The 25,224-nt window shown below is 38.8% G+C and overlaps 1 protein-coding gene across 3 annotated transcripts in view; it reads right to left on the reverse strand.

The window, feature by feature from the left end:
* Nucleotides 1–25,224, reverse strand: part of GADL1 (glutamate decarboxylase like 1) — a 254,504-nt gene that overhangs the window by 149,220 nt on the left and 80,060 nt on the right. For 2 of the 3 annotated variants that reach the window (XM_046937979.1, XM_025148022.3), the window contains one exon: nucleotides 13,758–13,908. The gene's annotated coding sequence lies outside the window, so the exon portion shown is untranslated. Of the gene's footprint in view, nucleotides 1–12,817; nucleotides 12,919–13,757; nucleotides 13,909–25,224 lie in introns of all 3 variants that reach the window. The other variant, XM_046937980.1, reaches the window with a different exon arrangement.

Genomic DNA, 25,224 nt, shown 5'->3' on the forward strand with positions numbered 1-25,224 from the left:
TGAGCACTCACTGTGAGTTGTTTTATTTATTTATTTATTTTTCATTTTTAAAAGGAATTTATTTTCAGCATCCTCTTAACAGCAGCTTTCACCTGCACTGCAAGGACACTGAATACCCTGAAATCCCCTTTGCTTTTTTGCTTTTTTTTTCCTTTCTAGGCCAGTCCTGTAGTGATGTTTCCTAGAAAAGTTGAAGGGAGCTTTAAAAGAGACATAGTTTTTTCCTCTGTTGTTCAGGCTTTGATTTTTGTCTGCTCAGTAGAGTCACTCAGTCTATATGTCTTGTTTCATGAATGTTTTGAGGAGCTGAACATCAGAGTTCAGAGTCCAAGCACAGAAGATTAACACGGACTATTTCTATTGAACTTTTTCTGTGTCTGGTGTCTACAGAAGCACAGCAGGATATTTTATTCTGTTTCCACAATCTATTTAGAGACATATTATATATATATATATATAATGTATTTCAAAAGATCTAATATTTTCAAGTGTTTCATTAAACCTATATGTTTCACAGGGAAATATGTTTCCTTCCTCTCCAAAAAGAAAATAACATTGCTGTGAATATCTGAATATTTACTGCAAGAGGACAACAGGGTCTTGAGAGTTTTTTTGAAGTGAACCTTCAGTACCTAGGCATTTTAGCTGACATGTGTAAGACATGTGAGTACACAGGAGAATGCTAAGGGACAACTGATGAGCCACTGACAGATCTAGAGGATCTAGTAATGCATATATTCTTCTATTCATCCTTTTGCAGAGTGTGTATGACAGCACTTATTGAATTGGAGATCTACAGAGCAGCTCCTCAGACTAGAGCAGGAAATTTACTCTTTCCTCTTCAATCCACTATTTATTTTGACACTGGACTTGACCCAGAACAAAAATAGACAGCTATTTTTAGCAACCAATAATGCTCAGACCACTATGTTCAGAGTAGATTATAGACTAGCAATTGGAGATAAGAAGAAAGAAAACAAAATTACTTGCTACTCCACATTATTTTCCAATTTATATCTGCAATTAAGTACACTTAATGTATTAGAGCATGGAGGGCTGTGATAGATGGCAAAATGCCATCAACTATAGGCTCTGTAGACAGATTCATAACTAGGAATTCTTAGAAAAATGAGGACTGAGAAGCAGCAGAAATATCAGTCACTGGGGACTGGATTTCTCTGTTACAGCAGAGACCCTGAAGTGGCAAAAGCAAAACAAACAAGAGATTACAGACCTTGCACTTTGCATAACAAAGTCCCATCCTTTCCCTAAAGCAATCACGCCAGTCAGAGCACGTTCAGCAGTCAAATGTGTGACTATTTCTTATATCAAGATGATAGGGGTAAAAAACTAAAAGCTACAAATGTATATACCACAGGATACCTCTCCTGATCAAAAACAGCAGAGGAAAGTGTAGATGTATTAGAAAAGTAAGTGATTCTTCTTGGTGTCTACCTGTAAAACCTCCCTTCCACTTCCCACAGTTGAAAGAATCAAAGGCAGGCAAAGCCAGTGAAACAACAAAACAAAACTCTATCATCATTGCCAGCTCTCCCCTGACCCATCTAGTCCTCGGGCAGCCCTTTGCAATCTTGCTACTTTCTTCAACGCAGCTGACCTCCTGCCCAGAGCATCCTGGTGATAAGGCCAAGACCTTTGTCTGAATACAATGAAGAACAACAGGAAAAGCTTTATCTTACTGTCTAAGATAATTTGTCTATGGAAATATCCACTGATCTCACCAATAGGAGGAATTAGTTCTCTCCCAGTTCCTCAGACTGAACCAACTTGTTTCCTCTGAAACAAATTGAAAACAGACAACTTCAGGATCTACTCTGTGTATGTAACACTGACAGGTTCACGTGGATTTGGCTTCCTCCACCATCTCATGTCATACTGAGGATGTGCGACATACATTCCTTGCCTTATGTTATAAACAGCCCTCATGGAAACAGAAGAGAGAGATCTGACACCAAGGCTGAGTGTCCATGGGCTATCCACAACGGAAGTACACTCAAGGTACTCCACATGATGTTGTAGTCTTCTTATAATGCTAAAGGAGCACAGAACAGATCAGCCTACATGTTTTGGAAGAGACTCAGCATATGTGTATCATACTTCAAAAGATCAGGGTAGACTGTGCTCTCTGGGCCACTGCCTGTTCCTGCCAATGCCTGTCACAGCACTCATATAATTCATAACATTTCAGAACTCCAGATAGCATCTGGTTGTAATATATAAACAGGATTTAAAAAGCAGAAAGACTACCTGAATGTTCCCTGTTGTCATTATACATCTCTACAAGGTCAGGCAAGCACAGTACGACCTAGAGACATTAGCTTTGTGCCAGCTGTTCCCTTATTCCAGGAAAATAATCTTGCTTTAATCTTATTTGCAAGAGTCTGATAAAAGAGAATCATTTATCATCCACTTTAAATGAATAAATCTCATTTTAAAATCATTGTGATGCAGCTTATATGTGATCTATATTGTTAACTTATCACTGCAAAAGCTGACAGGCCTAAAATTAGATCATCCAGCTGCATATGGATATGGGTAGATGAGATTGAAAGCCACACTGTCCCTCTGCTTCATTCCGCACTAGGGTGGTGGAGAGGAGTGAAGTCAGAGCAAGTGCAGTAGTGAGTAGAACCTTCATGCATTCCTATACTTGGAAATGTGTATCTGGTCCCACCTCAAACAAGGAAAAATGCTGCAAATTATCACTGAAAGAGCCAAGAGGGTATGTCTGTGCATGTGTTGGTGATGGCAAGATGTCTGAGAAGCTAAATTATTACCTGTGTAATAGCCTTGTTCCACTTGTGTACACAGCTCAACCACTTTAGGAGCAATGGGATAAAAGCTCTTTTTAAAAATGCATCACTGGAGTTTTCAGACAATTTATTTTTTACATGTGTCAGTCTTGGAAATATCCCTGTGAAGTGACATGTGAAAGGACCTCAAGAGTACTAAATTGATAGTTTGTTGAACATAAGGATATTTTCAGGCAGAGGAATGTGAATTCACCAATAACCAGGCATTTCATCCACTTCCCACATATCTTTGCCAGTATTGGGAAAAAACAGTAAAATAAAATAAGATCTGTGACCACCAGAGACCTTTCCTGAGAAAATAATGGTAGGAATTAAAGTTGCTTGTGCTCTCAGTGACTCGCGCTCTGTGCCATCTGACTCCATTTTTCAATCTCGAGCACACACACAGGCACAGAGTGGTTGGAGTTGGCAGGTGTGCACAAGTACCTTACACCACTAACCGTATGTACAAGCAGTGAAGTGAAGTAAATAGGACTACATGTGAAGTAAATAGGACTACAAGGGGTAAGCTGGAACTTCTAAGTGTCCATACAAGTATGATTAGTTGCTCTTCTAAGCACAGCACAAGACTGAAAATAATCCATTGTTCAGAAACATCCAGGAAAGATAATACAACCAAAAAGAAAAAAAAAAAAAAAATCCAGTCATCTAAAAATCCAAGAAGAACATTTTGTAGTGTTTTGAAAAGAATAAAAAGACAATCATTGCCTGGTGAAAGCTCTCTGTGTCTTCATGCATCTCTCTACTGACAAAGCAAGTGGAGAATGTTTAATGCAGTACTTAACTGCTGTAAGGTGGGAATTCAGAGCAGTGGAAGGTTACCAAAGAAACCAAGCCATAAATCAGTGAAGTCTGTAGCATCAGAAGCCTCAGGGAGATGAACAGGAGGCTTTCAGATGGAGATAGGGGAGGAACATTCTTTTATAGCAGAGGTGCTGGTCTAGCTCCAGAAACAACTGAGATTAAAGATGAGCTAAGCTGGAAAGATTCAGTGGCTCAGGAGACTGGTCACAAGCTACAAGAAAGCAATTCCTGACCATATCAGAGGGACTGACCTGAGAGCCCAGAGTGTATTTCAGAGTAGTAAGAAAAATTAGGCATATAAACATATCCAAAATTCGTTGGTTTGCTATAATCTTTGCTGTTTTTTTTTCATGCAGCTAAGAGTACTGACACTTTGGAAAGGTATGCGCATGTGCCTGTATCCATTGCACTTCTACCCCAGGTGCTCTGATGAATTACACTGTAGACCAAAGTACACACACAGTTGATACTGTGAGGAAGGGTGCTAAAGGCACACATGTTCAGATATGTTAGGGTAAGCTTTAGACATAAGCCAGCAAAGCATCAGAAACAGCACCAAAGCACATTAGCATGAGAAAATGTAGAGCATGCGATCTCGATGGATTAGAATCCAACACAGTCTGCTGAGTGTCAGAACTCCAAAGGAACGATTAGAACTGTGCCTAATGATTTGTCACATCTCTTTGAAATAAGCAAGTTCTGTATTATAGTGTTAAATGCATTTAACCCAGGCACCAGAAAGAATATTAACTTTCAAGCACATGCAATATGCTCGAGTCATTTACTAATCACTCCAGTTCCTTTTTAACTTGTGTGTGTGTGAGCTATGAGAATATTACGAATACAATTATGCAAATAGCTCTGGCTGTGCCTTTCTTTCAGGTGCCTGTGCTATTTCCACCATACACCTGGTGGGCAGTTTCATATTCGGGCACATATCACTGACCCTGCTGTCTGCTCTCCTCAGATCATTTTGCTGTTCAGCAGAAGTCTGCACTGCCCTGTAAGTGTAATACTGCATTGTACAGAACTAGCTAGGGTACCAAAGCAATGCACAGAAACCTTTCACTCCAGCCATTCTAATTTTACACACAAAAACAGTGTTGTCTTAGTTTCAGCTGGGATAGAATTGTTTTCTTCTGAGTGTCTGGTACTATGCCATTGGTTCTAGGAGAAAAACAATGCTGATAACACACTGGTGTTTATAGTTCCTGCTAAGCAGTGTTGTACAGAGCCAAGGCCATTCTTAGTGAAGGGCCCAAGGAGCTGCGAGGGAATAGAATTAGGACAGCTGACTTAAACTGGCCAAAGGGATATTCCGTAGCACATGGCAGCACGTGGAAGGAGTTCTGAAGGGAGAGGGAGTTCCTTCGGCTCTCTGCTGCTGCTCAGGGGCTAGCTGGGCATCAGTTGGGAAGTGGTGAGCAATCGCTTGTGTGTCACTTGTTATATGCATTTGTATATATACATATAGTCATAACTATCCTTCTCCTTTTCTCTATCTTTTATGTCAACCCATGAGTTCTACTTTGTTGTTTTTCTCTGATTCTCTCCCCTGCCCCACTGGGAAGGGAGAGGATGAGCAAATGAGGGTGTGATGCTGAGCCACCTGCTGGGTTAAACCACAGCAAGTGTGCAATACAGATATACTCTCACCTCCACTTTCTTCAGTGCTTAGTCTTGCTCTGGTGCCAGAGACAACTTAGTTCCTGACTGAATTCACACTGAATAAAAATGCTTGACAATAAAAGCAAGGCTTTTCTGAGCACACGGAGTACAAGGGGTACAAACGCTCAGCACTGCAGCCACTCAATTTTAATTTCCTTTGCAAGTACCCTGCACAAGGCAGGAGGGACACTTCTCCATCTTTCATGAACTCATATTAGATGTGCAGTTAGCATATTCTTGAAGGGCCTCAGAGACAGCAAGGCAAAGCTGTTGCACTTTATAGTCACAGACTTTGTACTAATGTTTCATGTAGAAAAGCTGTAAGAGACACTACATATGGACTAGAAATAAGAAACAACAAGACAACAGGTCACAGACCTTTTCTTGTGCAGGCTGTAAATAGAGAGATCCTGTGCAACTTCTATTAATGTAATTGTGCTAAGTTAAATAGTTGTTAGCAGATCTCTGGAAAGGAATTGATCAAAAGCTTCCAACCCCTGCAGGCTGGGGACAGGACTTGCTGATACCCCACATATATACATGATAAAAATGTCTGTGGATTCAAGGAATGAGACAATTTCAAGGGAAAAAGTAAGCCTTCCTTTGACTTTGATATGGGAAGAACATTATTTAATTTATTAGTTTCACTGTTTGAAGATCAAAAACAGCATTTCTGGGACTGGGTCATGATCATCCTCCATCTTGTTAAGAAAACAACACGTGGGGTTGCAAGTTGAGATTTTACTGAACAAGAGGGAGTAGAGACTGGAAAGAAGGAGAAACTTCATGAAATTCCAAAATCTTGGCATGTGTAAATGAGAAGAGCATAAACTATTTTACACTGCACAAAAGGAAGTTCAGAATAATGAAGATCTGAGGTCATGAATGAAAGAAAAAAGAAAACAACAAAAAAAAGAACAAATATCAGATAGAGTCTACTGGGCAAGGTATAAAGGCATAGTAGCAGATATTTTTCTGTTACTAAAAGTACAGACATTTAGTGGCTTTTTACTGTTACTACCAAAGAAAACAGCTGAAATTGGTACAGACAAAAGTTTAAATTCTGAAAGACTTGGAAACATGAGGGGGAAAAAGAAATCCCATCAAGAAAAATCTTTAAGCAATCTTTTAATGATACATTACATGTTCACATCCTGCTGACATCTAGTAACTAGGCGATTTAAGAAGTGAATGGATAAAAACAGAATTGTCATGATGCCAAGCAACATTGACACTGAACACACAAATTTCAGAATAAGAGGCTTCTCAGCACTGTTACTCTCATTAGTATTCCAGTCAGTCTATTGCACATAGGCACACAGGTTGATTTTACGTGATGATGTATAAAATGAAAAAGAATACTTGTAAGTGAAAAACAAAATACAAGTACTTAGCTGAAAGACAACCAAGTTTCTCTAATCAAGATCACTGAAATGAGTTCTGAACTTTTCTATAAATATAAATTTCTCTGCTCTCAAATTATTAACTTCACTTAAGTCTACATATTATGAGAAAGCAAGCGTCCAGGTGAAAATATATATATCCTGAAGCTATGAACTAGAGCTCCTCAAATAGGGACTGCTATTAGTTGAATGACATTCAGGATGTTGTGCATTATGGCTACACTGCACTACCTGGGATGTTGTGGAAATCAGATACTACTGGCATACAATAGTCCTTTGACTTTGCCTTCTTTTTCAAGGAGCAAAGCTTCCTCTGAATGGGAAGCCTTTTCATACGCTGGGATTATCAAATTCAGACGCTAGATAGCTCACATTGCCACACAGCAATGGAAGCAACCAGCTCTCTGTGGGGAGAGTTCAGCACTAAGGCAAGTTAAAGCAGCAATCCAAGAAGACTGCCAGCCACTAGACTAAACAACACCCCTACCAATATAAACAGAGAAACAAAGTAGATAAAATCCAGGTGCCAGTCAGCCCTAAGGCGGCATCTTCATAAAAGATCTGCTTAAAAAGAAAATGTTGGAGAAACAAACAGTTTGAAACTGCCACAGAAAATCAAATGGATGAAAAAAGTTGGATGTACTCAAAGAGTAATTGATAGGACTGCAATAACTTGGGGTCTGCATCTGCACTCTGTGCTCAACCCTGTAAGTGCTCACATCCCTTGAAAATAAATGGCACTCCAAAGGCAGACATCTTCTCACGTGACTAAGACTGAAGAGAGATAGGATAAAATGCGTGTGATCCAAAATTGTTTGCCTTCACTGTGTCATAAATCTCTTAAGAGGGGAAGGAGGACCCGTTTATTTTCTCGCCAACTCACATGGCCTAAAGAATGATCGGTGACTAAGGAACCTGATGTAATTAGGGACCTGAATAACATAATAGCAAATGAATCTTAAATGGAGTCGAATGCAGAATAATGGAAGGAACAAGGTGAACTGCTTGTATACTCTGATGGCCCGTACTTGATAACAATTTAGAGAAAAGGGAATCAGACATCTTTCTGAGAAGGACAGCGCCCACTGGCAGTACAAAAATACTGAATAGCTTTTTAGCCTTCATTAAAGAACAAGCAATCCAGAAAATATCATAGTGCCATTACAGTAAAAGGAAAAAATGTGGTGCTATCATATAATAATTTTGCTCATCCAATTTCACAAAAAAAAAAAAAAAAAAAAAAAAAAGAAGCATGAATAGAAAGGGGCAGCAAAGGGCAATAAAAATGATTGAAGGCACAGAAATATTCCTATACTGGGGGAGATTAAAAACAGAAAGATTATTACTTTTGTTTGGAAAGAAAAAAAATTGGGGATGACAGATCTATAAAATGATGCATAGAAAACAGAATGATGAATTCCTAGGTAAGAAAGAAACACATTAGAACAGAAAGAATTTTTAAAACTGATCAAAGATATAACAGATGAAACTGTATTTCTAAAGGATATTCAGTATGTTTAAAGAGAAGACCAAGTACAATTTTTCTGTTGACTCTCCAGTCAACATGTTGTGATCCCTAGCACAAAAAGAACACTGTTGGAGTGGGTCCAGAGAAAGGCCATGAAGATGATCAGAGGGCTGGGGTACCTCTCCTTTGAAGAATGGCTAATGAGTTGGGCTTGCTCGGTCTGTGAAAGAGAAGGCTCTGGGGAGATCTCATTGTGGTCTTCCAGTACTTGAAGAGAGCTTATAATTAGGAGAGAGACTGACTTTAATACATCAACTGATAGAGACAGGACAAGGGGGAATGTTTTAGAACCAAAAAGAAAGGTAGATTTAGTTTAGATGTTAGGAAGAAACTCATTACTTAGAGGGCAATGAGACATAGGTGCAGGCTGCCCACAGAAGCTGTGGATGTCCTGGTGTTCAAAGCCAGGTTGGATGGGGCCCTGAGCAGCCTGATCTGGTGGGTGGCAACCCTGCTCACGGCAGAAGGTTGAAAGTGGATGATCTTTAAGGTCCCATCCAACCCAAACCATTATATGATTCTATTATATTGCAAAATTGTCCATGAAAAATTGAATTTAATTCTCTAAAACTCAGGGAAGTGACTACTGCTGGTCGCTGGAAATGCAGGTCTGGGTGGATCTTGGGTATAGTCAATTACAGTAACTCCTCTGTTACGTACAAAATAAAACCATCAACAGTGTTTTCAGTAATGCGTTGGTAAATAAGCAGTCAACAAGTTGACTATTTACTACCAAGAGAAAAAAGAAGGAAAAAAAAGGAAGAAAAAATAAGCAAAGACAATATCCTAGGGAATTATTTGATTAAGAGGACATAGTAGGAACATGAAACTCATCAATTAAGTTCTTGTTGCTTTGAACTGCTGAACACAAATAACTTTTGCCAAGCAGTGCAAGAGGTGCAAATGCTGAAAATTCTGACAAATACATCATTGTAATATATTCTGGAATTCTAGAGCTTCAGATAAATCCTACATGTATAAAATACATAAATATCTCATGCTTGCTCAGCCACAGTTAGCAGTTATCTCACCCATGACAGCGTTACTACTTTAGGAAGTGAAGTGTACTTTGAAGATGTTCAACTTTTTATGAAGCATCAGAACAAGGCTTAACAACTCTAGGTTCCCCTCATCTCTTTCGTTCATTGTACTAAGTTTATAGAGTATAATTGAAGTAAATGTGTTACTAAAGCCTAAAACTCAAGGTCCATAATTAAAATCTAGTCACTTCACTTTTACTTCCTGCTAGAGCATCATTTTTTAAGTCTCAAAGGCAACACAATTCTATATGACTCATTTCTGTCTGCCCTTCATTTACAAGTTACTAGCACTATAGAAGTATGACTGCTTTGATTATTCTACAGACACCACCTAATAGAGAAGTTTGAGCTTTCCATGCTCATTTGACAGAGGTTCACAGATCAGGCTCAAAACAAGGTCCCTGAGAAAATGCACTTATTTATCCACTGAAGGCATCTACTGGAAAATCAATATCTCAGATGTAATGAGTTGTAAGACAAGTAAATTAGAGTACAGATTACTCTGTCAATTGGAACACATAACCTTCCTCTGTAATTAAGTGTTTCATAGGTGCTACATTGCATTTGGCACTAGTTGCTTTGTCTAATTACTGTATTTTTTATTTTAAATGAACAAGAAACTTCCTAAAATACCTTGGCTTCCAATTCTGTCCTTTCCCACTCCAGCCCTGCTATTGATGTGAAAACTGTTAAATAGCTCTAACTGCACTGTTCCTGTGAGCAAGATAAGGGGTGTATATGAAAGGCAACGTGAAGAGTTCTAGCTCAAATTCATAAATCAAAGAATGACTTCTATTTGAAAATGCAGCTTAGAAGAATACACAATTCTTTTTCTCAAATACACATGGATTAAGCCTGAAAAGGTTAAGATGAAGTCTGCTACACCTGTAGCATTCAGAGGCATCTGAAGTCTGTTACACCTGTATTGACGTACAAATATGCTGTGAGCTCAGGACATGTACAGGCAACAGCTGTAGAAGAGTAAGACCTTGGGGTAAGTGTGGAACCCTTGAAAACCTCAGAATATTCTCAGTGGTCAAGAAGTATGTATGATACAACAGACAATCCACACTCCTGAATATAAAGGAATAGTTTGTTCATATCATAACAGTAGCTCAAAAGAACAGAATCATAGAATCATAAAATGGCCTGCATTGAAAAGGACCATAATGATCATCTAGTCTCTACCCCCTCGTCATGTGCAGGGTCACCAACCAACAGCAAAAATCTGAGACAGAGCTCTTGTAATGTGCAAAACTTTGCTCTCAGGAAGGAGATACCAGAAAGTATACAGCATTTGCACTCCAGGAGCACGTCTGTATGCCTATAGTTATGAGTTATGAACAGACTCTTTGACTCAAGAGACGTCTGAAATTTCGAAACTTGTTAGAACTAGTTGAACTGAACTAAACACAAAGACAATAAACACTAAGTTTGAGTTTGAAAAGATCTGGGAAAAATCAGAGCTTTAAACTCTTTTTCTGAAACAAAAAACAAAGCAAAAAAAGGACTAGGTGGCTGCATATACATAGCCGTGGACCAAAAGTATGGAAGTCACATACCACCATGTATACATTGATTATTTTTAAGACACCTCATATTAATCTGTAATTTGCAGGTGTTTCATATACACGTATACACATATATTAAAAGCTTTGCTCACCCTAAGAAGAGAAAAAGGACTGTTGTCTGTAGTGCTAAAGAATCTCTTTGTGGGCAGAAATCAAAAGTTTCCTATGTTTTTCCTTTTACTTTTTTCCCCTCAGCTCCTTCCTTTTCACTGCTGCATCTGATCCACCACCCAGAGAAATCAAAGGGAGATTTTTTCTGATCAGTGCTCCTGTGTTGGTGTCAGTGACAATCAAAGACTGTGAGCTTATTATATGACAAAGTGTTGGGATTTGGCGACAGATCAGATCAAATCAGTTAGGAGAAGTGACCACAGATAGACGTTTAAATTGCATTGCTATCTTCTTAGCAAAAGCATAACTTGTTGTCAGGGAAGAAATCTTATGTTTTGATACTTACTTTCTCCTTCCAAACAAAGTAACATTAATAAAAACCATAGGTCTATGAGAAAATAGTTGTTTAGACTGTCTGTTAGTGGGAATTATGAAACCTTACTTATTTAACATGCACTGCATAGAAAACATTTTATTGTTAAGCCTGCCTGTACCACCAGTAATACAGAATAGTATTTATGTAGCTGTAAACTTACCTCTGCTCATTTTCACCACCTGAGTGATATAAAGAAATCACCATGTTACTGAAGATAAGGGCATTCCCATCTTCAAAAACCTCTACTGAAACATGTCTAGACATCTAGTAGGTAGCTCAGCTACATCTTTCAAGCCTATCTACAACCTGCAGCAGAGTAATGGACAGTCTCTAGGCAGTAAACCTCAGTGGCACAACACAGACCTGTGCTCTTAGGAGCTTGGGTCAAGGATCTGTATCTAATTTACACATTACTTCTGGTACCATATTGGGAAAAGTATGCCTATATTGCTTCTGAGCCTGTCTGGCTCAAATACCTCTGACATAACCTGTTCTCAAAAATTTTCATGAGGCAGGTACCATTCTTACCCTTTCAAGCTCCCTTACAATCAAAAGTGATCCATTTCAGGTAATGGAGACATAAGTCAATACATCAAGGACAGTTTCAGGATGCTTTTGTGAATCACAGCTTAACAGATCTAAATAAACAGCAGTATAGCTGTGCATTCTAATTCGGCTGACAGGAATCATGACTTCTTCACATGACAAGTCCCATCAAAGTCAGAAAGATCAAAGGGACATCGTAGGCACTGATATTGTAAGTAACAGCACACAGACAAACTGCTAAGACTACATGCTGTCCAACCAAAAGTCAGCGGCAATTTTGACTTTGATGCTACCAGTTGCAGGAATTGAGCTCCGTTTTGAGGAACTTACCTATCTATGTCTGTTTTTAGATACTGCCTTTGATACTCTGCAGACCTGGGCTCTAGTCAGTAAACAGTATCACACAAATGTTCTCCCACAGTAAGTATTGCCTGATATACGCTATACACTACTTCAGCAAAGCATAAACAGTTTTAACCTTCCTGCTAATATATGCAACTCCTGTTTAAAGTGAGGCAACTGGCTTCAGATGATGGACCTGAGGAAAAAAACCCATTACTGTAATGGTTTGTAACTGCACTGTAATTCTTTAAACCATTGCCATAGCTAGACAACGCCCTACCTGGTTCCTAGTACTTTGTCTCAAACAGCATCAGATCAACAAAAAGTGAAAAATCCACACTCTAGAGGGAAACTGCAGGAGACAAAGGTTCTGCCAATAAGCCATGAAGCCAGATACACAGTCTGAGCCATCCACCTGGGCAGTCAGCAGCTCAAAGAGTAGACAGGAAGCAGAGGTTCAGAAGTTTCCCAGTAATTCAGCACTCAGCAGGGCTTAAGGTACAACTCACCTGATAACCTTAAACAGCAGAAATTCATGTTATGAAGCAGAATATAACCCAAGAGAACCCTGATCCTTGAACAACAGCAACACACCTTATGTAGCAATGCCTGCCTTTATGCCAGTCTTCTGTCCAGTTTGTTGCTAAAATGAGATGTCTTTGTCAGTCTGTTTGTAGGCATCTGAGGTGTAAACACTGAAAACGTAGAAGACCCATATCCTGAACTGTTTCAGTTTACAGATAAAAGTACATAAAGATATATTCACTTCACTGCTAAGCACTCATGCAGACACATTTTTCCTGAGTACCCTGCAAACACTATTCCCTTAGTACTAATCATAGTTTCCAGACTTGAGCATCACATTCAACTAGGCCCTAAAGCAAGCAAAGTTGAAGCCATTTCTGTTTTAATCCAAAGGAACTAGGAAGATATTTAGGAAAACTGATCCAAATTCACTTTTTAAGAAGATTACTTAAACCACATTAGGCTGGCAAGTGGATGCTTTTACTCAGAATCAAAGTGGCCTTAACTTGGTTTAGTTTAATTCGCTTTGGAAAGAGATCTGGAATTAATCCTATTTAACTAATCCACTTTAATTACGTTAATTACTTCAAATTCTTGAGTTTTCCAGTGCCCACGAACCTACTTTCATCTTAATTGTCTGAGCTTGCAGATCTAGATGGAACAGTTTAAGGAGCACATTTCAGATACAGGCCTGCATCTCCATGGCTAAAATTCATTAAATAATTATGTGATCTTATCCAATAAAGTTCCATTGCAAAAAAAAAATTAATCACCCTCAGTAGTCTGAAGAGTAGGCCATGTGCTCACTAAATACAATACACTAAATCAAGGAGGCTTGACAGATATTTTGTTGCTCAAGAGGCTTTTAGCTGATGGCTGGGTGGAGGTTTTACCGCTCAGATAATTTTAGCAGCTGAACTGGCATACTGAAAATACTGAAAATGGATTACAAAAGGAAGAAAACATAGAACTTTCTTCTCCGTTGCTCATACTAGCATTGGTTTCCTACCTGGGTGGTTCCTCCTAGAGCAGTTCAGAGAAACACAGGACAGATACTCCGAGGAAGAAGTTTTCAGGTGGCTTTAGGGCCCTGATCGATGATCTGCAGATGATTCCGGTATAGGCTTATTCAGTATTTTCAAAGATCTTCCAGCCGTCACCTAAAGGGAGATCAAATATATTGGCTGTTTTGCAGGACATCTTAGGACAGAAATTATTATTAGATTAGGCAAAATCTGAAAAAGTGACAGAAATACAGGTAGTAAGATTTTCTAGAAAAGGAGGAGGAAGAAAAATGTTAGGCCTTCTGTAGTTGTTCCTTTTGGGTTTGTGACATTTATCAGTCGTGTAATACAACCTTTCTTCAGGAAACAAGTGAAGAACAGCCTTACTGTTTCCATACAGTCCAAATATCACCTGCAGTTTTCAACTGCAAATATTGTTTTGGAAAAAGAAAGCTGCTTGTGGTTCAAGGAGACTTCCCATCTCCATACTTCTCCCTGTCACAGCTCTCTCAGGAAAGGGCTGCCACTCTCTCCACCTTGCATCTCCACCAAAACCAGAAAGCAGAACTGAGCACAACTAGAACCCAGACACTTTATACTGGAACTATCTAACTGGGGGAGAGAACAGCAGCTTGAGACAGGATAACCAAATCCATTCCAATGGCCTGCCTGGCCTCCAGAAGGAAAGATGGGGTGGTGTAGTTTCTAAAGCAAAACTCAGGAAAACTGGAAGTGGCACAGAGGCTATTTTGTCCCAGGAGGAGAAATATCTCAGCAGGGCTCTGCACATAATTGCCATCTCACTAAAGTACTTCACAGGGAAAAAAAAGATAGCAGCACATGGAAGATTTTAACCAGCATCTGAATAGCGTATGATTCGAGCTCATACTCTGCTACACTGCCTCAACTCTGCCTACACAAATTATACTTAGTCTTAGGAAAGTTAGCTCAAATCCATTCATCACAGTAGCTTCTTGTTTCATGTTGGTCCTAGCTTGCATTCCTCTGTCTACCATATCATGAACCCAATGAATTGATGCTCAAAGCACAGCTAATGACATGGTTCACAGCTTCAGGGCAAGTATATGACCCACTCAGCCACTGACTGGGGAGATGCTATGCTACCTGAACATTACCATATAATCTCCAACCAGTTGGAAAAAAAAAAATCATCAGCCAGTGGTAGTAGAATGCCTCTAACCACATATAATCACAAGGCTTTGGTGATCCCTTGTCACTAGGTAGCTAAAACTGTACAGCGATTCTTTTCATTACAGTCTGCCTAGGCACTCAAAAAGAACTGACGCAACTGATCCACATTTTGACTAACTTCTTTTAGATTAAATCCAGTTGCCACAGTAATAAAGCCATAATGACGTAATCCCAGTGAATGGGAGTAACCTCTCTGACAAGTTTGAAAAGATTCACCTAGATGCTTAACACTAGAACATTGTAATAGGGCTGGAAGAGAAGCAGATGCATGGTTAGCTTTCTCTGGGACTGTTAAACTTTCAGAACAGCAAAGCAGGTGAAAAACAAAAATTAAATTTAGAACTGAAAAGACTTCGCTTCTATTTTAAGGCATAGTTATGACAATAAAAACCACTATCCTACACACATGCAAAAGATGATTGTGGAGGTTTTTTATTCATTCAGAAACAGTTGCCTTTTCTGCTAGCCAGACATTACAGCAACAAAACAAAGGCCTCACGCACTCCATAAACAAAATACACTGATCATAAAAGCCAAACTCCATGATGAATGCAGAAATAAAATCTTATATCTTAATCATGATATAACCCAGGAGACAGATACAACAAACAAAAAAAATTGTGGTCTGCAGCAGACTACAACAAAATATTGCTGTATTTTGTGCATTATCTATCACTTGCATTCATCTCCCTAATCATCAAGTTCCTTGCTACTCTCCAGCCTACCTACTTCGTTTATGGATGGAGAGAGAAAGGAAGAAATTCATGATTAATGACAATTTCTAAACATTCTGTTTTAGATATATTTAGCTTCTCCACAGGAAGAAAAAAGAACAAGGAGAAGGGGAGAACCTCTTTGAAGTGCTATTACAGATACATAATTCACAAAGCAGTTTCTCCCCCATAATGGTTATTTGAGCATATTTTCAAACAATATACATGAGATATTTCCAGACATCATAACACAGCCTGGAAATTCACATGAAGTCTTGTAAGATCTAGTTAAGTGAAGAAAAAGAGACAGATAGGAAATTGCTACATTAAGCAGCTCAGATTCTAGTGGTGGTTGTTTTTTTTCCCACAGGTTTTAATATAATATAGACTCAAAACACAAAGAAAAGAGGATTTCCTTGCTGCTTACCTTTGTCAGACCTGAAAGACCACAGAACCTTTATTTACAGAGAGACTGGGCTTGGCAATATATAGATCTTCAGTCAAATTGTTCATGCACTGTTTGAAGTGAAGGGCAAAAAATAGGGCCTACTGCCTTAAAAGCTGTAATGGCATGGCTATGAGCTCATAGAGAGATAAACAAACAAAAATCAAATCTTGATTTGAGTCCTGGATGACAGAGAAGGTGCTTTGTAAGAAGGTCTTTCTTCATCACTTTCGTCTGTCTTAAGAATTTCTCTCATCATCCTCCTTTGCTCTGTTCTATGGCCTTTTACTGTACTCTGACCTTCTACTGTAAGCTAAGGACTACAGAACAGCCCTCTGAAGTAGCCCACCAGCCTGCTTCCTGCCTGTGACTTCAGGTAGCTCGCCGGAGCTTCTGAGCCTCTTCTTCCATTACATTTCCAGGTCCTCAAATATGCAAAACCATCAACATTGCTTCTGACCAACTCTTTTCCAGACTCCCTCTCTTCCCAGCCATCACAAATTCTATCACTCCTGGACCTTCTGATATACTGCTTTTCTTACCAGTGATCTTTTCTCAGCACCTCTTACCTCCATATGTTTCCTTTAACCTTAGCTGTTCCACGTTTCTTTAATGATGCTAACCACCTCCTGTCCCTTCTTTTTCTTTCCCAGTTCTGACAAAGAAATTTCTTTCAGCTCTGTTCACAGACTGTTCAGTATGCCCTTTTCTCACCTCTTCCACAGGCTGTGTATGCTTCTGTTCTGCACTCAGTCTACCCTCCATTCTTTCATTTGATTTTGAAGTTACATTCAACAAAATCCAAACAGAAAGCAAGAAAGCCCTGTATCTGACCTGATCATAGCTCTGCATATCCTCCAGCAAAGCCTAGCTCCAGTAGCCTTGCTAACAGTTTAAGAAGGGCCAATAGATCTCATTCAGGTAACACACCCGGAGCAGGAAATGATTGTGATCCGCTGTCATGACTCTATCTCATGTCATTAGAACAAAGCCAGGCATTGCTTTCGGTGTATAACATAAACACTCCACAAGCAACCAAAACTTAAGACAGGACAAAACTATTTGCTTCATGTTAGTAAAGCATCCTTGAAAATAAATTCCCAGATGATTATTGCTCTTCCAGTTGTGCAGCCCATAGCCTTCTGTCTTTCAGCAATCCAGCTGAGACAGACAATAACCACTCTGAGACACTGCAGCCTGTGGTGAATTATTGCTTAATTAGATAAAGCTAGGATGCTCTATCACATGTGCAATGCTTTATGAATAAAATCAAGTGCATCCTGCTTTCTAAGCATTCATCTCACAACAGCACAAAACCTAGGGAGTGACAGCTTGCTACCAGGAGGAATGCCTCCGTAAAGAGATATATGTTGTGTTTCAAAAAAGGAATGAAGGTATGAACAGTTTAAGCAACCAATAGTCTGCAGTTCTGCCAGTCATAAATGCTTATCTGATGCAGAAGCACAGAAAAGCTTCAGTCATTATAAGGACTCCACTGTGTCAAGATGCATCCATGTGGGAAAATGGCCTGGTGAGTTTCTCCACAGTAACAGCTCCTTGGTCACTCTCCTTTATACACGTTTTAATTCCTCACTAAGGAGGCCTAGCTATGGCCTACACTAACCTGGCTTCTGAGCTGGCCTGAGGCAATTTCATAAAGATCCTCTGCTGGGATTAAGAGTAGCCACATAAAGAGTTTGTGTGGAAATAGCTGGCATGTTTCAAATTCACATCCTACATTGTTTTGAAAGAGCTTTCATGTACAAGTATGCACCTTAAACATAACACAGTATCAGCCTTCAGGAATTTATTATCCAAAAATCTAATTTACAAAAGGTTATACAGCTTCTTGAACATGGTTTAGTGGAATCGATGATCTTGGGGGTCTTTTCCAACCTTGGTGATTCTACATCCTATGATTCTTAGTTTGTAGAACACTACTATCTCCTTCCAATGTCTTCAGATATGAAATCATAGGAGCAGCTTTTAATTTCCAAGTTAATTGGAGGTGCTCCATCTCATGACATACCCAAGCTTTTTTAAGTAGTATTTAAATGTCTAGTATGCAAGAGAAAACTCTTAAACCAGCATATACCTGAGTGAATATTGCACTTCTCAAGAGGCTGAAATCACTTATAAATCCCACGGTTCAAATATTTAGTTAGATCCAGTGCTATATACACAAATATTAAGACTTTATTAAGCAATTAGGCAATTACTGGGGCTTCTTTTACAAAATCAGCATAAAATGAATTCCCTGATTAATTTAACTCCTAAAATTGTAGTGCTAAGAGTGAACAGAAGGACAAAGGAAGGTTATGCTGCTGCTATAAGGTTTTGCAATTTGTATAGCAAGGGAAAAGTCCCTATAAAGAAGGTCTAGAAAAATACTGCATGGTATATACTTAGGGCTAGAAGTTCAGGGGAAATGTGATAGTATATTAATTAATTAAATAAACAGCGGTGCTGGTATTGAAATGTGTTTCAAATCCTCTTTCACTACTGGCATGAAGACAGGAACCAGCATGTTTCAGAAATGGGCAATGCTGTCTGCACAAGGGTGTAACTTAACTGCAAGCAAAGGTAGTGTATTCAGTTCCGTTGAGCTTCTCTACTGATGGGGCACTGCAGAAGACCCTGGCTAGAGGAAGCTGCTATTCTCTGAAGGAAGAGAACAGGAACTTTCCTGGAGGGAATGTAATCAGAGGCTCTAATTAATGAGTAGAAGATGGATTGCATGACACAGACCACGAATACCAGTGGCAAATGTGGGTCGTGCATACTGTACTAGATACCTTTCTATACTATCTGTGATCATTCATGTGTGATGTGCAATATGTTTTGAAAGCTGGCAATATACCGAAGACCACAAGCTAGAGATTGTATGTGTAATTCATTTCTTCCAAACACTGAATACATGACGTTAATAGCTCCAGCAGGATATTAAGATTTAAATTCTCAAGAGCACTCTGGACAGAGGTAGCTAGCCATCAGGATGGCCCCTCAAAGCTTGCACCCAAAAAAACCATTAAGCCCTCCAATTTTTATTCCAAACACCAGTTCTCAAAGACATAGACCACAGGTGATCAAAGACACTGCAGCTTTCAGAAAGGAAAGGGAGGGAGGTTAAGTTCCTAAAGAGAAGACGGAGAGTACTATTGGCAACTCAGAGTAAACTTTGAAGCTGAAGTAGTGAAAAGAAATGGGAAATGACACTGAAGGGAGTCTGCCCAGAGCACACATACATTTCAGATCTGAATTTTTGTTGTTGTTGTTTCGTTTGCAACATTTTCTTCCATCTCAGCAGGAATAGTGTGGCCTCAAACCTTGCCTAAGGACACTGCTCCTTGTTTGTCCAGTTAAGTTTGTGCAAAGTTGGCCACAAGATTATTTGGGGAAAGCTGCTGAACTGAGGAGATAGTAAAAATTCCACTGTAACAACGATCCTTGTGGACCTGCGGGCATGTTTAGGAAACCCAGTGTTGAAGGGCATTTCTTGCTACACTGCTGATGACCTTTATTTGCAGTTTTTATCACCGGTGCCAAGCCTTGAAAAATAGCTCCTCAGGGCAAACACAAGAAAGTGTTTCTCTTGGTTTTTCAGTTATTTTTCTTCTTCTTGTTTCCATAATTTCAGGAGAGCTTATAGAAGAAGCCAGGCAAACACTGCCATAACCTGAGAAGCACTTCTGAAGTCATACGGTTACACTGCTTTACTGCTTACACTACCAAGTAGTCCTTTTCTGTTAAATCAGGAAAATCTCCTGTTTCACTACACTGGGGACAAATGCCTGTGGGTCGCAGCATCCCAGATCTCCGTGAATACTCAAGAGTATTGCAGATAAATCACATAGTGTAGGGAGGAGAAAGAGAGGCAACAGCTGTTATTTTAGAGGCTGGTGTATTTAGTGTGCTACTCTCTTTCCTGATTTATACGGTGTAATTCCACAACATTCATAGAGTGGGAAACCCCCTGAACCAGCTGGCTGTGAAAGTAATTTGAGTTTGTGTCTCAAAGGCTGCAGCTGCCCGGCTTGGATAGGGAGCGACCATTCTCCAAGTAAGCCTTACCTTAAAATGAGCTTTTGTTATTCATCAGACATCGTTCCACATCAACTACAGTCTTGGTTTCATTGGATTATGACAGTTTTGCCAGGAATGTGCTTTTCATGTGAGATTAGTGCCAGGAGCCCCACAGAAACTGCCTGCATGAAAAATTCATTTGCGCCAAATCACTGCAGTATCTATTTTATCAAAGCAAGTGCTTCTGAAACAAAGCCACAGATGGGAGGTTTAGGCAATCAGCTGCAAGATTAGGAAAAAATCTGAATTTATAGCCTGCACATAGATTTCTGAAGTGAAAAAAAAATAAATAGTAGCAAAGGAACACTAGGCAGAAGGTCATGGCAGTCCATTAAATATTTTATCTACTTCAGTAATGAAACATAGATATTTACTTGGGATAAAAACACATCGCTGTACAGTCTGCTCTGATTAACTCATCACATAAATCCTCTGTTGTAGGAATTTTCAGAAGTTATTGAAAGCATTATTAGAAACGTCAAGGCTAGAACTGTTGGGAGCTACAGTGTGGAGAAGCCTCCTGAGAACAAAGCAGCATGTAACAGGAAGAAAGCTCTCTGAATTAAAAACACTTGATTAATTTAAATTTATTGTATGAAATAAAGAAGTTTGTTTTCTAATCTTTCCCTTGTTGGTCAGAAAAGCATCTCCACTTTAGAATTTTATTTTGATTTTGCTTCCTGCTGTGATTGCCCTAAGCATTCTTGCCAATTACATGTCTCAAGTGAACTTTAATGGATTAATATACTGCTAAGTTTTAAATTGTGTCTAGATTTAATATTACCTCCTCCATATATCCAAATACAAATATACTTTTCCAACGAAGTGGTATCAGACAAAGACGATTCAGGTTGAGTTCAAGTCATTAGAGGAGCTGTGGATGTTGACAAGACATCCCACAGACAAGAATGAACAATGTTTTGCAGTTCCTCAGAAACCAGCAAAGCCCGCGGAACTTTAGCAAGGAAAAGGATTTCACATATTGTTGCTACTAACACTTCCAACTCCTAAACGTAGTTTTTGTGACACTAATCTATTTTTTAGCAGCTACACTGCATTTTTACAAAACTATTTCCTGTGTTAGAAAAGATTTACTTAATGGGCAACAAAAAACAATGATCACAAAGCTGGAAAGGTCTCTTTTTCATTTTCATATGAAAAACAAAAAGTCTTTTCTTTGGATGTTTTATTACAAAGACTCGCAGAAATCATAGACTGGTTGCTAAATGCTCCCATTGTTTCCTTCATTCTGGCTGGATTTTACCTTTCATCACTAAAGATCTTCTTCCATACAGGATGAGGCTATCAGCCCCATTGTGAAGGAAGGAAATTATAAGCCAGTATGCAGACATTTTTGGTTTCCAAATATAACTGACTTGAATTAAATATTCTATTTTCAAGTATTTTGCCAAAAATGTAATTTTTTAAGACAACAAAACCAAACTGAAGTATCCATACAGCATTATTCTAGAGTTTTGCCTACAATGGGAACCATCAGGCACCACAGCGGATGTCCATAACAGTGACTTATTGAAGTGTAGAAAAGCTAAGAAGTCCCCAGATTAAGGCACAATAAACGCAGAGTAATTTCAGCCATTACAGAAATACTATTGAAATTACACATATTATAATTTAAATCATAAAAGGTCGAATTTAATTTATTTATGCATATTTTTTTCTTCCCACGAGGACCTCTGTGACAGGGCCTACTGGAAAAACAGACAAGTATCTCATGCTTTAGCCTGATTTCTTTTTCCAAACCATATGTGCACCTACACTAGGTAATTTTCAGCACAATAAATCCAGAGAGCTAGATAAGCCAGAGAATGCTAAATTCTCTGCCCTTCCCAGAAGGAAAGCAAACAGGATCTGTGAAAAAATAGAAAATAAATGCCTGCGATTCTCCAGTACAAAGCAAGCATGTCCTTTATGTCTGCCCCACGTGGTAAGTCACTTAACTGCTTTCTTCATCACAATAGTAAAACTGGGAAAAGGTCTGCTAGTGCAAAGAGGGTGGAGGACGGTAAACTAAAAGGAGCAGAGTCATAATAAGTGTTAATGCTACAACCACATATGTTCTTCAAAGGATACATTTTTAATCTGTTGTATTTCTCTGCATACACACTGCTTGTTTCCCTCTTCCCACACACCTTGACAGATCCTTTCTTTATTTTCTTTCTCTATCATCTGTTGGTTTTCAGGAATAAGAACTGTGTTTTTGTTAAATCATAATGAATTTAAAGCCACTCAAATCACTAAAAATAATAATAGGGACAAGGGTTGCTCTGGAAGTAATGCCTCATATTTTATGGTGTTGGTCCACACCATCAGAGGTGGATGGCGGTCATGTGGCAGTGGAGGTTGCACCTTCCATTCCCACCAGCATTATATTACATATTGCTGCTGTGTGACAGATGGCAGCAGAGGGGCAGTCTGACAGAATGGTGTCTGACATGGAAGTGTGGATGAAGCAAAGGTGTGGAACTGAATTCCTCCATGCAGAAAAAAAGGCATCCACTGACATTCATCAACATTTGCTGAACATGGAGACCAAGCAATGAATGTGAGCACAGTGAGGCAGTGGGTGGTGCATTTCAGCAGTGGAGGCAGTAATGTGAATGACAAGACATGTTACAGACAGCAGTGCAGATTTTTACAATCATGGCATGCAGGCTCTTGCCCATTGCTGGCAAAAAGTCATTGATAGCAATGACTATGTTGAAAAATAGTGTGCAGCAGCTGAGAATATGCTCTATCAAATAGCATTATTGTGCTCTTTGTATTTATTGTAGCTTACATAGAAATAAACTGGAGGCACTAGTTTCTGAGCTATCTACATATACACATACTGTCCTAGACTGCAGAGATCTAAGTACAAGAAATACAATTCAGGATTAAGTTCCAGTGGCATTTGGACCGTCTCAGTACAGACTAAGCAGAGATGGAACGCCTGCTCAGATCTTCATAAACCAAAGTTCAGCTTCTGTGTAGACTTTGCATCCCTATTTGCATATGCAAATGTATTATTGCTTATGCAAATTGGACATATATTCACATAGCAAGTAGAAAATGTGCAAAATGCCTACACACAATTAGTGCGAGCAACTGTGCTATCCACATACACAAAAACAACCCTAACTACAAGAAGTAGCTACAGAGTAACTCCCAGTTCCACGCTACATTTCTATGCTTCAGCACTGTGCAATTATTGACATTACTTTAGTAGATAATTTCAGAAATTGCCAATAATCCAATAATGGGAAGAAATTGATTTTCAGATGTAATAACAGAGGAGAGATGGCATCATTTGGAGACAAGAGGAAAAGCGTAGATCATTTAAGTCAGTATTCCTGAAAATTGTTCCAAAATCACTTGCACTCCCAGAGACCTGAGATGCCATCACTTTACCACCACAGACAATTCACATCTGCATATGTATACAATTGTAAACAGACAGATGAGCCAATGAGGAACATACTAAAATTGCTGCAAAGTTATTCATCTTTCTGCTTCAGTTACTCATCCAAAAAATGATTAATACACACTGACTTTGAACACATTATGCAGGCCAGGCTTGGCAGGGATGCTTTGATAAGTGGGTTAAACTATGAAGAAAATCTTTTCTAAGAGAATAAAGGTTACCTCACATTGACTTTGAAAGTCTTTCTCATATCATCTTGCAATGAGATGCATTTCTTTATTCTCAATTTATTTCTCTGTGGGAGATCCAGTCTTGAAGAAAAAAGTGAAATTTTAGCCCCATCAAGAGAAAGAGAAGGAAGGAGGTAAAAAAATTGTCTTATTCATGGAATAGCGATACCCAAACAATGACCAGAGTGTCTGTGAATGAACGCTGAAAGCACACTTTTGATGTATGTTATTTAGTCTTATTTAAGGAATATCGATACAGCTATCAAAGTTATCAGGCATAATTGCTTCTATTTTCATTGAAATAAAGGGAATGTTCATCAGGACATTTGACTCTGCTAGACCTTCTTCACTCACAGTGAAATGGAGTAAGAACAGGGTTTTAAGCTGAATAGAAGCTCACTCAAAACTGTTCCTCTTGAGCACCCCTGCAGGTCTATACACACTTCAGTCTTCACACTTTAGCAATAACGCAGCTGTTCCTCAAACACGTTCAACAACTGTTTGAATGCCGTTAGTTTCATAGTGTAAATGGGTCCTAAAATAGCTGGAACGTTATGTCCTTTACCATTATATCTTCCCGCCCGGCTGCCAGATTGTTCTCTTTTCCTTTTTTGATGGATTAAGTAGAAGAACTGCAATTTGTTGATTTGAAAACTAAGCAATCTCTTTAAACTGTCTGTGTGCTCATTCACTGCTGTCATTGGCTCTACCTGAATTCATTTTGGAACCTACAGTGCAAAAGCTTTACTCATAAGGAATTTGCATCTGCAAGCAGTGGTGACGAATCCAATAAAATAGACTCATTTCTTATCCTTAAAAATTTACTTTTTCTGCTCAAGAGCTGGTACTTTCTCCCTTCACTTCCCTCCTTGCCTGTCTTTCGGGTTGACTCTGCCTACATTCTACTTACAATGAATGTCATTTCATAGATGCACCCATCACCAGAATCTGCAGAAATGCAAGCAATTACAGCACTCTTCTAAGTTTTGTCAGCAGAATTAAGGCTCGATTCAAACATCAGTGAAACTTTTCTTGAAACAAGTAAAGAAAATAGGCCCTACATATATATATAAATATATATATATATATAATATATATTATATAATTATATATTATATAAATAATATATATTATATAAATATGTATATATATATCTATATAATATTATATATTTATTATTTATTATATCTATATATTTATTATTATTATTATTATTATTACTAGAATCAAGCAAGAAAAAAAATGATGAGAGACTTAGAAATTAGAAATACATTAGAAATACATTCTTCCCCATGACTTCTTCACCACTGAGAGGTATGCAGGATCACTGGCCAGCTGTTAAGGTTTGGCTATGACATCTCTTCACTC

This window comes from Gallus gallus, chromosome 2, assembly GCF_016699485.2.
Source record: "Gallus gallus isolate bGalGal1 chromosome 2, bGalGal1.mat.broiler.GRCg7b, whole genome shotgun sequence".
NCBI classification, from domain to species: domain Eukaryota; kingdom Metazoa; phylum Chordata; class Aves; order Galliformes; family Phasianidae; genus Gallus; species Gallus gallus.